We start from the raw sequence: 15249 nt of genomic DNA, 5'->3' as shown, positions 1-15249 counted from the left end.
ATGCAAATGGCAGGCTTTGGGTTATAAAACACTATTAATTGTTGAGCAGCTCTTACTTTCAGTGTAGCATGGAGGCTATTTTATTACAGAAGGTCATGCAATATTTTTAAGTCTAAACCTGGGTTTGATTACCAGGAAAGAAAAAAGACAGTCACAGAATTTGGTATGTATCATTTTGTCCCTAGCTCTTTAAAGCAGTCCTAGCCTGCTGTGCAAAGTTATTTGCATTTATTTGATCCGAAAATGATCATGTGTACTATAAAAGCATCATTCATTTCCTATTACCATTGACCCCCAGAGACTTTGACTCAGAACTTGCCAGGAATTTCAAACGGCAGGTGGTGGGGCTGTATTTTTCTAAGATTAATCATAGTCCAAATTCAGTGATTACAACTCATTAAAGAGAACAGATTTCCCGCTAACGAATGCTTAGTGCCAGAATCCAAACTCAGAAGTTACAGCCCCAGAAATATGAGGGCTGAGGAACCCTGAAAGAAGAGCTAATAGTCAAAGGCTCCTTTTTTGCACGTTCTGGAGCAACACACCAAAGGCTGGTTCCCTTTCAGACCACATAGTTCCCGCTGCCTTCGTTCTGAAGGTGTCACAGGCAAATAGAAGTGTGAAGACTCGGGGTCTATGTTTTGAAGCTTCACTTACCTACTGCTGTTGAGCCTGTGAACGACCGTCTGCAAAACCTGTGTTACCGGGGGTGATCTCAGAAAAACCTGGTTGAGAAGATGTCAGGTCCTTGTGTCTCAGAACAAAGAACTGGACAAAGACACAGATTGGAAAGCAATATTGCAAGGAAAGTTCAGGCACCACAAAAGAAAGAGTGGCGGACTTTGGCCAGAGGGCGCAGAAGCATTGATCTTTGTTCAAAGGGCAGTTTGTAAGTTGTAAGGGTAAAGGAGAGAAGAATCTGGGCGGACTTTGCAGGAGGAGCTAGAGTGATTGACAGGTTTGATTGACAAGGTCTCGGCATATAACACGGGACAGTCTGTGCATGCTTGTATGTTGATTCCGAGAGAGAGAGAGAGAGAGAGAGAGAGAGAGAGAGAGAGAGAGAGAGAGAGAGAGAGAGAGAGAGAGAGGCTTAAATACCCCTCAGTGGGACTCAGCATGATCTGATTGGTTAGGATCTTATGGTTCATGCTGATTGGAGGTTGGGGCAGAAGGAGGATTCAAGGTAGACTTGAGGCAGGACCGTGACCCTGGAAAACAGGAGCTTAAGGGTGCAGTAAGAACCGAAACCTATCAGTGCCATTATTGCCAACACAGGACAGGTCTCGTGACAGACAGAAAGGTTATGATATGGTAACTGTAAATGATTCCCAAATTTAGGCACTTACAATAACATAGACATTTCTCATTCACACTACCCAGTTTTGACTCATGGGAGAGAGAGAGAGGGTTTCCTCTGACCTTCTTACTCAGGAACTAAGACAAAAGAAGCCTCCAATGTTTACAGTAGCAGGCAAAGGAAACAGCCATTCAAACCCCACAAGGGTTCTGAGCGACTTTCTCTAGGAAGCACTCCCATTTACATGGTACATGGCTCCACCTGGCAGACGTGCAGGGCCATGCCATCCAACCCTGGGACCAGGAGGAGAGGACCTGCAGGTATTGGTGACAGCGCTGATACCTACAGAGTCTATTCTTGTGGTACCCCAAACAGCTTGCCTTCTCTTTACAGACAAAGCAGCCCCTCACCTTAGTAAAGTGCCACTCAGGCAGGATATGGAGCTAAAGGTTGGGGTTCTCTGGCCTCTGTATCAGGTCTGGGTCCGGAACTAAAAAGATGATGCACGGGCCTCCACACAGTCAATACATAAAGGAAGTGTAGGAATAGAGCAAGCATGAGTTTCCTTCCACAAAGATGGAGGGCATTCCCTGAAAAGGCCACAATTCCACTGTGCGGGAGGGTCTCCCCTGTCCATTGTCCTTTGTGGAGCTTGGCTGTGTCTTATCTGAGAGTCTTCACTTACAGATATTTCCTTTGACTACAGCTGAGGTAAGAGATAAGTCTTCCTTGGGGTGAGCACTAGTCTCAGCTCATACCATGCATGTACAGTTGGGACGCTAAGGGTCCTTTTAAGTCTAGAAAGTCACATCCTCAGTCTCAGTTTCTTTCATTATGACAATTTACCCTGTAAACACAGCTTGTTAACTTTCTCAGCCATTTCTCTTTCCAATAACCATACCTGCTGTACATTTCCAGATATACCCCTCCCATGTACCATATTTCTTGCTCTCATGGCCTTCCTTCCACTTTTTAACTTAATCTATGGCACCTTGAACCCATCAAGCAGTGGTGGGAGAATCACATCCTTATTTTCTTTTCTCCTGAGATATTTGGCACAATGGGTAAGATTTGCTGGAGCGCAGCTTGGTTGGGTGTTTACTTGAGATACTTGGAGCCATTAAAAGGTTTTTAACAATGAGGACGATGGCACACAGTACTTTTTATTCGACCCTTGCTGCAGATGGAGTTTTAATTGCTCTTTATTGCCCTGAGTCTTTATTGATTCCATTAGTGTTTGGAGTTGAGATGCTGGTGCTGCTTGTAAATATACAGCTCCTTGAATTCATGATCCCTCCCCAACCTTATCTTACCTTTCCTGTTTACAAACTGTCCAGCCTTTTTCTGAGTTCATCTCACAAGGGTGACACCTTGTCAAATGCAGCCAACAGCGACCTGTGCACCCCAGTTCCATTCCATTTTCTATCCTGTTTCCCTAAATGTGCATGTTCACCAACCTAACCACAGGTGACTTTGCCAAATGTTTTCCAGTTCATGACATGGGTCACCTTGGCCCCAGCTCTTGCCTACAGTTTCCTGGCTGCAGACCACCTCTTGGAGAGACAGTGTCATGTCACTTCAAGAGGGTCCCATTTCCATATCCGTGCGGGTGGGCTATGTGTACTGCACTCATGAGGAACCCCAGAATCTTCAAACAATGAAGGCTTATTTCCTGCCATAACCCAGGTCTGATTCTGGACAGCAGAAATCTCTGCCCCACAGAGTCCTCCCTTGGGGACCAGGCTCATGAAGTCTGTCATCTGAACCTGCTCCAGGACTCATGAAGGAAGCCCATCACATGGGTTCTGTTACTAATCCCTAGTCACCTTTTGAGACCTCCAGCTTTTGACAGATTTTTTTGCCAGCAGTACTTACTATAATTTCTCCACTTACAACGTTCTGACTGCCAGCTGTGAGCATAAGTGTTATTCTTTACAAATGACTTGATATCAAAGATCCAGACTCTCCATGTAGCCCTACTTAAAATTAATGTACAATTTTCACTGGGCTGCAAAAAATTATGAAGACAGCTCAGGAACCCAATATAATTGCTTTTGTGGCCCTAGAAATACAGGTGCCACAGGAAAGTGGCCATTATTAGGTCTTTATCAAGTAACTGCTGTTCACAGAATTCTTGAGGAAGACAGAAAAGAAAAGAGAGCTTAAGGACAACTTCTCCATGTTAGAACTTTGCCTGGCCCCAGCCTGAGACCTCCCGCTGCCCCCACCAGAGCAAATGGCCATTCCCTTCTGTACTTATCTTGTCTTGTCTTAACTCCTCCTCCTCCTCCTCCTCCCTTCTTCTTCCTCTTCTCCTCCTCCTCCTCCTCCTCCTCCTTCTTCTTTCTTCTTCTTCTTCTTTCTTCTTCTTCTTTCTCCTCTCTCACTCCTCTCTCACTTCTCTCTCTCTTTCTTTCTCTCTCTCTCATCAGATGTTCTTTTGTGGGGATTAAAAGCAAATAAACACCATCACTCTGAGTATAAACACAACACAGAGCAGACTAGAGTATGGACATGTACTATATCATGTATTCAATGCTAACTTGAAAAGTGTTGCCTCGTGACTACTGTGCATTTCCTCCCTGTATTTCCAAATTAGCTTTTGTCCATGTTTAGAATATTGCTGAGAAGATACCAAAGACCAGTTCTCAGAATAGTGTTATGTCTTACATGACTTTGAGAATTACTGGACACGGTCAAGTCTCCTAACTTCGTGGAACACTCGTTGTGTGGCTTGACTCTGACCATGCCATCTACCCTTTCTCCTTCTCCTTTGCTGGTTTCTGGCATTTCCTTACCTGTCAGCGGTGGAACCCCCAGGGCTGTAGTGCAGGGGACACTTGCCAAGCTGTACCCAGTCCCCAGGTGAATACACTCTATCTCAACAGTAGAGTAGTCAGAATGGTGCTTTCAAAATCAACTCAGATCAAGTCAAACCTTTGCTCAAAATCCTCCACTGGATCCCCATTGCTCTCAAAATAAAATTCTCTATCCAGTGTGAGTGCCCAGCACCTCTTTTCTCTCACCTCTTCCCCATTGGCCTCTTTCTCTGGATGCAGTCCCTCAGACCCCTGAATGGTCCTCAGTTATGTAGCACTCTCCACTGGGCTTTGCACTTGCCCTTCTGCCCAGTCTCTGCCCAGCCTCTCCCTCACTTAGGTCTTTGCTCACTTGTGGGCTCCCCACCTTCCCAGCATGGTTATCTCTGCTTATCTGACACACAATAGCAACCCATGGTGGCAAAGCCCTTTGCCTGCTTTGTTCACATGTCCCCAGTGCTCAGAACGGTTCTGTTTGATAAATGTTCACTCTGTGATGGGAGAAATGTGTTGGCATAAGAGGGTAACCCCAACGATCATGTATGCATGTTTCCAAATGATTGCCTTCTTGTTTCATAAGTTACGGTGGCATCAAAGTTGTCCGTAGCTCGATGTCTTATCACTGATTTGTGTTTCAATCAATTTACATTAACAGCTGAGAAAGGTGAAATTACAGCCTGCGTGCTCCTGACTATGCATCCCAGCCATTCAGACCCTGCTTCAATTCCTCAGCGCATCCTGCCCCTCCCACCTTTTCCAACCCCCTCTGCCTTGTTGCCAAGGCCAAATTCATCCCTCCCTCCAATGTCTCCTCTTCAAGAGGTATCTTGTTCCCCATGCTGGCCCAGCCTCCTCCTTCCCTGCACACCTTGAGGGCTGAGCTGTCACCCTATTCTATTTTTAGACTCATACTGCGTGAGCTGGCCTTTCTCCATTTCTAGGCCTGGTTCTTTGAGAGCTACATCCAATGCACACATTCTCCTTCTGAGTGCCTTGAACACAGGTGGCCATCAATAAAGATTTAGTGAATTAAACATCTGAAAAATTGGAGTAGACTGAGTCCTTTCTGCTTTTTAAAACCCTACCCTGGCGCCACCAACACAATTCCTCTATTAACTCAAAAAAAGATGGCTGTCATTGGCCCCACAAGGCCACCTGTGTAAACTTTGATGAAGCATCCAAAATCCTAAATTCACAGTGGCCCAAAGAAAAGGCCCTTTCATGGACTATGGGATAATGACTGTGTCCACGAGAGAATGCTTACAGGACGGGCGTTAAATAAGTTAGTCTTGTGAAGTTGTCTGGAAGCGAATCACTCAGGATAAAATTGCATTACATAGCATTAAACATTCTAATACTAAGCTCTTAGATCATTTACTTTTTCCTTATGAATATCTTTCTTTTTTTATGGTACAGATTTGAACTCAGGGCCTACACCTTGAGCCACTCCACCAGCCCTATTTTTATGATGGGTTTTTTCAAGATAGGGTCTCACAAACTATTTCCCCGGGCTGACTTTGAACCACAATCCTCCTGATCTCTGCCTCCTGAGTAGCTAGGATTACAGGCATGAGACACTGGTACCCTGCTTCTTATGAATATCTTTGTGTGTTCAATGAACAGCGGTGTCTCTGGTTCATGTAATGGCAATAACATTTGATACTTTGTATCATGTATGGACCAGGTGGGAAAAATGAACCTTTTTCTTCTCACAAGAGTCATCACTGAAGCCTCCAGCTATGTCTACACAGCCCTAGTCAGCTACTCCAGCTCTTCTCTGTGCTCAGTCCAAATGTTCATGGCTTCCTAAGCTACAACAAATCAGAGTGGATGTACGCTTGTGAATGCCAGAGGATGCCCCTTGCTAGTGTTTGTTATGCTTTTACATTTTTCTTTGCATTTCTTCTCTGTTCTAACTCCCCTCTACCTCCAAAATTTTTCTTACTTTGTGAAGTTTCGTGTGTGTGTACACACACTAACTCCTAACGTAAACTTCTCCCCAGCTGGGAGAGCTAACTATCATCCCAAATTCCATCACCCCCTTGCTTTACTTCTTGTATGTGCTGGATTGCATTTGTATATGAATCACGTAAAGATAGGTATATGTTTTAAGAAATGCATAGTTGTGTGAACATCTTAGAGTGTACCATACCAACATAGATGGCAGAGCCTGCTACCCACCTAAGCTATGGGCAGAGCCTGTCACTCCCAGGCTACATCTGCACAGCATGTCACTGTACCGGATGCTGTAGGCAACTGTAACTTGAGGACAGGTGTCTGTGCATCTAAACTGAAAAGGCACAGTAAAGATGCCGTGTGACAGGGAAAGTGGACGCCTGTGTAAGGCACTTAGGAGAACGGAGGTCTTAGGACTGAAGGTTGCTCTGGTGAGTCCGTGAATGGGGAGTTAGTGTGAGGGCTGGGACACGACTGTGCAGCAATGAGGACTTCACACACACTGCACTCAGGCTACGCTGAATTGATTTTAAAATCTTTCTCCAATGAGAAATTAGCCTTAGCTCACTGTAACTTTATCAACTTACTTTTTTAAAATTTTTGACTCTTTTATAATAACACAGCCTAACCCACACAATAAAGGGTCGATTATGGTGATATATGTCCTTAATTCCAGCTACATAGGAAGGGGAGTTGGCAGAATCATGGTTTGAGGCCAACCAGGCCAAAAAAGCTATAAACTGGGATGGTGCCACACATTTATAATTCCAGCCACACAGGAGGCATAGGTTGGAGAACCAGTCCAGGGTCAGCCCTCGGCAAAGTGAGACCCTAACTGAAGCTTAACTAAAATAAAAGGGTTGGGGGTGTGGCTCAAGTGGTATTGGACCTGCCTAGTAAGGGCAAGGCTCTGAGTTCAAGCTTTAGCACAACCAAAAAAAACGCTTCAATTACATTGTACAGTTATACAAAGACATTTTCTTTCTTTGTATCCTTATTCTATACACTTTTTTCAATTTTAACGTTATTTATCTCAACTTCTAAAGTTTTTTGTTGCAGACACCTATGGTTCCGAGCATGAGATGCTGAGGTGGGAGGATCACTTGAGCCAGAAGTTCAAGACCAGCCTGGACAACACAGTGAGACCCTAGCTCAGAAAAACAGAACAAAAGCAACAACCAACCAAAAAAAAAATAAAAAAGGTTTTGGTTACAAACTAAGACACAGGCATATATGGGTCAGGGTCATCCATGTCTCGTCTTCACCTCCTCATCCTGCCTGGCTGGCAGCTCCTCGGGAGCAGTAACAGGTGTAGAGCTGTCACTTCCTATGACAGCAAAGCCGTACCCCTCCCGATGGGCCTGCCTGAAGCCATTATATCGTCAACGTTTTCTTATAAGCAGCAGGAATATACTCTGAAGTAACCATAAATACCTGTGTGAACACCAAACAAGTCACAGTCACTGCTACCATTGCCAAGTGTAGTGGACTGGACATGGCTATATGGACTGTATTCTCACTTAGCCTGGGAACCCAGCAGGTGTGTGGGATGCACTGTGCCACGTACAACCATTAGAGGGGTGCCACATCACCAGGAGACAGGAATCATTCAGATCCATTACAAAATCCTTAGGGACCAGCATTATCTATGTGGCCCAATGTTGACCAAAGCAGCATCATACAGTGTGTGATTGTATTCTACTCTTTAAATGTCTAGTTTAGTTTATCTTTATAAAAAGGATATGGTACACTCTATAAAATTTTGAGAACTTCTTTTATATAATGCTGTATTTCTAAGATTCATCCATATTTGCACACATTGCTCTAGTTCAAGGTCAATAAGGTCAACAAAATTTCTGAACAGGGCCATGATAGGAAATATTTTAGGCTCTGCAGGCTACATACGGTCTCTTGCACACATTCTTTTTTGTTTATTTAATAATTTTTAAGAAGGTGTAAAAACCTTCATTAGCTGCTGACAGTATAGGGCCAGTTTCTAACCTCTGCTCAGGTTCCTCAGTTTTGATGGCTGTAGGATAGCAATTGAACCATGAAAGTTGTTTCTTACTCTAGGGAGGGTCAGCCTTTTGTTCTGTGTGGCCTTTAACTGATGAGGTCTACCCACATTAACGTGGTCAATCCACTTTAGTCAATCTACCACATTGAATGTTAATTTCATCCCCCAAAGTACCCTCATAGAAATACCATGTTTGACCAAATAGCATGGGCACCCCAAAATCTGGTCAAGTTGATGCATAAAATTAATCATCACAAGCAGAAACAACTTTTCTCTGAAAATAAGTCTTTACCCCTTTCTGTGAGATATCCTCAAACCCTAAGTTCTTGGTATAGCTAACAAAGTCCACCCAGTTTGGAATGGAAATGTTCTCAAGGTCCCTAACCTCCTTACCCTGCAAATTCAAATGGCTCTCCCACCACCCTCACCTTGACTTTCCATTGCCATGTTTCCTGTGGGATTCATGTAAGTGTGAACATACTTACACACCCCCATGTCTTATCCTTGCTGCTGAGTAAGTACCTGGTGGATACAGGAAGCAGGGCGAAGGGTCTCCCGACATGTGCTGGGTGGATAGATCCAGTACGTTGTAAGAATCCGGGATATACAAGAGGGCTGCTATCTGTATCTTATTTTCTTAGGGTTGCCTGTGCCCTCTATTCCTGCTTTGAACCAAGCAGACACTCAGGAAACATATGTGCATTTGAATATGAAGCTATGTACTTCTTTTGAGAAGATTATTTTACATAACCAAACTTGACTATTCCCCAGATCGCAGAAAATACTTGAGTAGGTCTCTGCTTTTCCTAAGTCACACATCAGGCTTCTGAAGATGAGAGGCAGAGGGTACAGCCTGAGAGGCAGAACGGCATGAGTTCAACCCTGGCTTTAGCAAGTCCAGAGTGACTTCAAACCATGCTTCTGAGCTTCTCTGAACCTTGGATTATTTTTCTCCTATAAGGAAAAATATGTGTCTCAATGCAAAGCCATGCATCTTCTGAGAGACCATTCCAGATTGCCTGATCCTCACTCTGTACACATTGTAGACAGTGGATAGCAATGAATAATATATCTTGCCTGTAGATAAGCTGACTCTGCTCCATCCTGCCAAGGGCCACTGGACTTCCCTGAGTAACTGTGGAAGAGGCCAGTTTGCCTCCTTTTGTTGTGTATCCAACATCCATCATCCATCAATGTCCTTTGACTTTCCTCTGAACCAAGATAACACTTGCTTGTTCCCCTCATGGGTAAAGTTAAAATGTTGAATGTTAATGTTAAAATGTTTGTTCTTATCTCTGTGAGCATGATGGTATTTCCAGTTAAAATTTCCCTTTGCATACTCTTCTGTAAAACAGTGACATGGTGATGGCAATCTCAAGGAGCTATTTTGATGTCCATCTGCACTTGACCCTGGAGAATCCTAAACGAGGTCCTCTTGCCCCTTAGTCTGAGCTCTGTGGTGGCTCCCAGCTGCAAGTCCCCATGTACTTCTATGACACATTGCCTTGCTTCTCTCCTATCCCACACTCTCTTCCTCCTTCCTCTCCAGCTGCACAGGCCTCTCTGCTATTCTGTACAAGAACACACCAGCTCAGGACCTTGCATGGTGGCTCTTCTCCCTGGAGTTCTTGTCTCCCAGTTGTCCATATGGCTCCCCCATTCCTTCAGCTCTTCACTCAGATGTCCTCTCCCAGGGGGCCCACATAGAAATTCAATACACCCCCTAACAGCTCACACCTCCTGCCTGCACCCTGATTCATCCGCCCCCATCCCCTTGCTACCGCATCTTGTACTCATTTCCTGCATGTACCATGGCTTCCCTACTAGCAAGATGGCCTGGGATGATTTTATTCTGTTCCGTTCACTTCCATATCCTCAGCTCCACATCCTCAGCACCTACAATGCCCTGCACATAGTAGGTCCTCAATAAGTGACTGCTCTGAGTTGATGCACAGAAAGAGCTCAACCCAGCTGGGCCAGGGGGCTCACACCTGTAATCCTAGCAACTTGGGAGGCTGAGATTGGAAGGTTCACAGTTACAATTTGGGGAAAAAAATTCCCCAAATTCTATCTCAACGGAAAAAGCTGGGCTTGGTGGCTCATGCCTGTCAGCCCAGTATAAAATAAGATGAACGTGGTCCAGGCTAGCCTTGGCAAAAAGCAAGACCCTATCTCCAAAATAACCAGAGCAAATAGAGCTGGAGGTGTGGCTCAAGTGGAAGAGCATCTGCCTAGCAAGAGTGAAGCCCTGAGTTCAAACACGAGTACCGCAAAAAATAAGAAAGAGCTTAACCCAATAATTGGCGATAATTAACTGAATAATTTTTCACTAACTCATGTTGTTGGACACCTTAGTATTTAGTTGGCATGCCCCATCCCCGCCCAGCACGGCCTTCACAGCCATCGATATAGGAAGGCATGGGTAGGGGCAGGAGAAATGGCAAGGAAAATTGATCAGAAAGATTCTCTGAGTCTGCCTCACAGTTTTTCTGCCACATCGGAGCAATTGAAGAAAACTGGCAGAAATAAATGGGATGGCTTTCCACAGAAACGCTTAATTGCAAGAGTGAAGGGTACTTTTTCCTTGGTTAAGCATGGTAGACAGGGAGGTGCAGTCCATGCAGATGGGGAATGATCTCCAGACCATGACCCAGCTGACCCCAGGGCTTCTTATCTCCCCAGGGCACCTCTGGTTCCTTGTGTGATGCTCTGAACACTTCAGGTCCATTACTGCCCCAAAGAGGATCCTCGTTTTGGCCTTGACAACTCCTCTTTTAAGAAGCATGCTCCATTTTTTAAAATTGATTTGGATTAAAACCACAAACTGAATTTTGTTCCTAAAATAGTTTGGAAACAAATGGAATTTTTTTCTTAAATCTTCCTTCCAATTAATTCCTCTGCTAATTAGTTTTAGCTTTAATTGATTTTGAGACCCATTTTGAGGCACTTAACACTGGCAGGCAGCCTCTGTCTTCCCATCTCCTTCAGCGATGTCATTCAATTAAAAACACATTACAACATTTTTATGGAAAGAAGTTGGGGGCACCATTTTGTTTTTTAAAAGGCCTCTACCTTAACCACTGTGGCTAAGTTACATGAGGAACAGTCTCTAGTCTGCTCCCATCCCACTGTTCTTTGTCTTGCTAGATGATAGCTCCAGAACAAGAGCCCCAGCTCTCCAGGATTGTCTACAGGACTTTTATTCTTCCACTGACACCAATGCATCATGTGCCAAGATTGTCCTCTGCCTATTTTGGGTGTTCCAACATACAGAGAAGAAGCATTTATTCATTTGTATATTCCATCTTTTAACAAGTGTCTATTTCAGGACACTGTAAAAATCATTCAGCCCTGTGCCCTCCAGGTTGGAGACCATCAGCCGCACCAGACTGTTCTGGTCGGGCACCCCATAATCCAAGATTACTGTGAATATGCTCTCAATACTTGTACAGTGTACAACCTGAACAACTATACTAACTGTACTGCCTGTATCCCAGGAGGTTTCTCTCTTTGAGATTCCTATCTTGAGTGGAATGCTAATGTGCCAGGAACCGGTTGGAACTTGGTCTTCCCAATGGAACCATCCTGAAGAGCCTGACCTGCTACTCAGTTTCAAGAGCTACCCTGGTGCCCAGCCTTCCCAAGGCCTGAGATTCTCCAAATTGGTGTTTAAGTCTCCAAGACATCTTAATATCCTCCCAATGGATTCCTTTCTGCTACTTTAGCCAGAGTTGGTTTCTGTTACTTAGAACCACAGAACTCTGGCTGAATTAACAGTTATTAAGATGAGTATGTATAAAATCATTCCATAATGATTATGTGTGACTACATATAAAACATTTCAGGTATATACTGGATAGGATCTATCATATCTATCCTATAGATAGGGTTTGTGTGGGGTGTGAGAGAGCAACTCTAACAAAAATGAACCATTCTCTGATAGATTATAGATTATTTTTATTTTCTCTTTGATTATCTTGATTTTCTAAGTTTCTAAACATGTGCTACTTTTTAACAAGAAAAGACTTAAAGTATGCACAGAGCCCATCCCTGCCAAGATTGTAAGGATTTTGAGCCAAAGCCTTGTTTCTGAACACTCACACTTTCTTGCAAGTTTCTACACATGGTGGATTCTCCCAAGGGCTATTGACAGTTGAAGATTTCGGGATTGGCTTTCTGGCTTCTGAGGTGTGATAAACGAGGATCTTCACTTTGCGCCTTTCTGAAGTCTATCCCTTCAGTTAGAAGAGAATGGGAAGAGAGGAATCATCCATGTTTTCTCTTTCTCCAAACTGGAAGGAAGGAAAGGAAGTAGGGAAATGGCTTGCGTGTTCAAGGATGCAGTTTCTGAACAACCACAGTGAAGCAAATCAGCATGAGTGGTCTCCCATAACTGTCGCGATATGTTTGGGGCTTCTGGCCCAGAGATAAAGGTGGTGATGTGTGATCGGACAATGCGTCTTGAGTCTACAAAGCCTCAACCTGGAGCATGCAGACCCGCCACACAGGACTGGTAAGAGGAAGTGGGCTTGCATCCCACCTAAGCCCAGGCCTGGCTGGAGGAATGGCTTTCATTCCATTGACTGGAATGATCATGCAGGAATGAAAGAAATCATAGGAAAAGAGAAGGCAAGGTCCTGTCCCTGGAGGTAACTTCCATTGTTCTCGGGGAGACAAAATGAAAGAACATGTAAAATAAAGACTAAAATAAAAACAAATCCAACCCCGTGCAGGATCAGAGGCTAGGGTGTGTGACACAAGTGATAAAGGATGCTGGCTGGAGGGTACTTGGTGGGTTGTGGTCCAGGAATGATGCCTGGCTCTGAGTCTCAGCCCAGAGGACTCAGGTCAAGAACAAAGAGTCATAAAAGCAAAATTTGGACAGGGAGTTCAAAGCCAAGGCCCACATTAAGCCCAGAACCAGTCCTTGCCAGAGCAGGCAGTCACCTGCTTAATGAGTCATTAGAAACTTCTCATTCAGTTGTGATGCTGCTTTGCCTGCCCCCGTGTTTCTGATGTCTGTTGCAAAGTGGCAGGTGCTGCTTCTCATGCAGACTTTTATAGTCAACTGGGGGGGCAGCTTGGGCAGTCTGGTTTGCTTTAGGAGATACCTAAGACCCTTTCGTAAAAGAGGGGCAGACAAGGCCCCTGGTTCTTCATCACAGAGTGGCCTTCCTGTCCTGAGACTCAAAGTTCCGAGTAACCTCCCTGCTTCCCAACAAGTGCGTCTCTGTTCTCCTCCAGTCTCCTGGCATGGGGTCTCCAGTACTTGTATCATTTCACCAGCAGCCAACAGGCACCAGGAGGATTAGAAGGCTCATTTGTCCCTTTGGAAATGTACAATGTTTTACTTCTAAAATAGTAATCTAAAGCAGAGACCTGGTCATTGAAGACAAAAGGCAGGCCCATTATCCCTGAAAGGACTTGGGCTTGTGGACACACCAGGTCAGTCCCCAAGTGAAGACTGGCTCATTTGAAGACCTTCCATGTGGGCTGCAGTGAGCTCCCAACCTTCAGAGACCTGGCTCACCAACCCCATCACTGCCAAGTACCTAGATCCCGTGTTAAACATACTCAGGGATGTGAGTTTATTTTGAAGGATTTTTATAACTTTTGAAGCTACTAGAATCTTATTTGGTCGAATCTTATTTGGTCTGATCTCTCAGAGAATCACATATACCCAGGACTTCTTCCAAAGTGAGGGGAAAAGACCTTAAACATACCAACTATTTCCAGGTATCATAAAATTTCTGAATGCTTAATAGAACAGCCAGTGACATTGGCTGGGACAGTAGCATTGAAATGTTTTGTTTATTTCCCTTTTGCAATTTTGGCTTTCTCAATTAAAGCCACAACATTTTGTCAGGTCTCAGGTAATTTATACATCCTTGGTGATCCAGGGGTTGGGAATTCTGCCTGCTGGCCCCGCTGGGAAGGGCTGTCTGTGTGTCTGTGGATGTAGTGCTTGTGTACAATTAGGCACGGTATGAGTTCAGCAGTGTCATGGAAAGAAAGAGTCTTGAACACTAGTAAGAAAAACTATGAAAGTCCTGAACATTCTCATCTCTAGAAGACTAAAAGGACCCTGAAGTAGAGGAAAGAGTATAGCGGGGTCTTCCCTGAGTCCAGCTAAGCAAAACCTCCTAATTCTGAATTCATTGACTACAGTAGAATTAGTAACTTTGCCTCATCCTCTGGGCCCTTAGAAAGCACCAATGTGGTCCTGATTCTACTAGAAATAAACCCATATTTGGGGTTGCCTTATGCTTTGATACGTATAAATCACTTTTCACATATTATGACCAGAAACAATTTATTCACCTTCTTGTCCATCGAGTAATTCACTCAACATCCTATTATTACATTCTTAGTCATAATGGGGAAAGCAAAAGTGAGCCAAAGGAACCTGATTCCAGGCCTTCTGACGTACAAACACATTTCAGTCAAATAGGCAAGAAATACATGAAAAGTTACAACCAAAAAAGAACATTGCATGCTACAAAATTGCATACCAACATATTAAACAGGATAATACATCATGACTGCTTAAGGTTGGTCCAAACTTATTTATTTAAATAAATATTTTTAAACGAAAATAACTTAATGATATTCATAGATTAAAAGGAAAAATACAATATGGTCATTTTTCCAGATGGAGAAAAAAAATTTGACAAAAATTAATACTGGTTAATGATTTTAAAATTTTGCAAAATTAAGCCAGGCACTGATGGCTTACACCTGTATCCTAGCTACTTGGGAGGCTGAATTTGCGAGGATCATGGTTTGAGAACAGCCCAGGCAAATAGTTCACGAGACCCTATTTCCAAAATAATGAGAGCAAAATGCACTGGAGGTGTGTCTCAAGTGATAGAGCACCAGTTTTCCAAGTGTGAAACCCTGAGTTCAAACCCCAGTCCCACCAAAAAAAAATGCACAAAATTAGGAATAGAACTTTTCTCAATCTGTTAGAGCATCTGTGCAAGTCCAGTAGTTAATAATATTCTGTTGTTGAAATGCCACACTCGTTTCCCCTGAAGTTGTAAGCAAGTCAGGGGATTAGCTATAGGCATTGTGACCCACAGTCCTCGCCAGAGCAAGAAAGAAGGAAAACAAAATAAACATGTAACAATTGAGAGAGGAGAAATAAAATTTTCACT

At 43.9% G+C, this 15249-nt stretch overlaps 1 protein-coding gene and 1 long non-coding RNA gene across 3 annotated transcripts in view; one reads left to right on the top strand and one right to left on the bottom strand.

Annotated features, from left to right (window-relative positions):
• The window catches only part of LOC141424708 (uncharacterized), a 66670-nt gene extending 65689 nt beyond the window's left edge, over positions 1-981 (bottom strand). Inside the window, exon 1 of the long non-coding RNA XR_012449556.1 lies at positions 658-981. This is a non-coding gene — a long non-coding RNA (uncharacterized lncRNA). The remainder of the gene's footprint in view (positions 1-657) is intronic.
• The window catches only part of Kazn (kazrin, periplakin interacting protein), a 1020937-nt gene that overhangs the window by 405075 nt on the left and 600613 nt on the right, over positions 1-15249 (top strand). The gene's annotated exons all lie outside the window — the stretch shown is intronic.

This window comes from Castor canadensis, chromosome 7, assembly GCF_047511655.1.
Source record: "Castor canadensis chromosome 7, mCasCan1.hap1v2, whole genome shotgun sequence".
In the NCBI taxonomy this organism is placed as follows: domain Eukaryota; kingdom Metazoa; phylum Chordata; class Mammalia; order Rodentia; family Castoridae; genus Castor; species Castor canadensis.
This window is presented reverse-complemented; position numbering and strand designations above follow the sequence as displayed.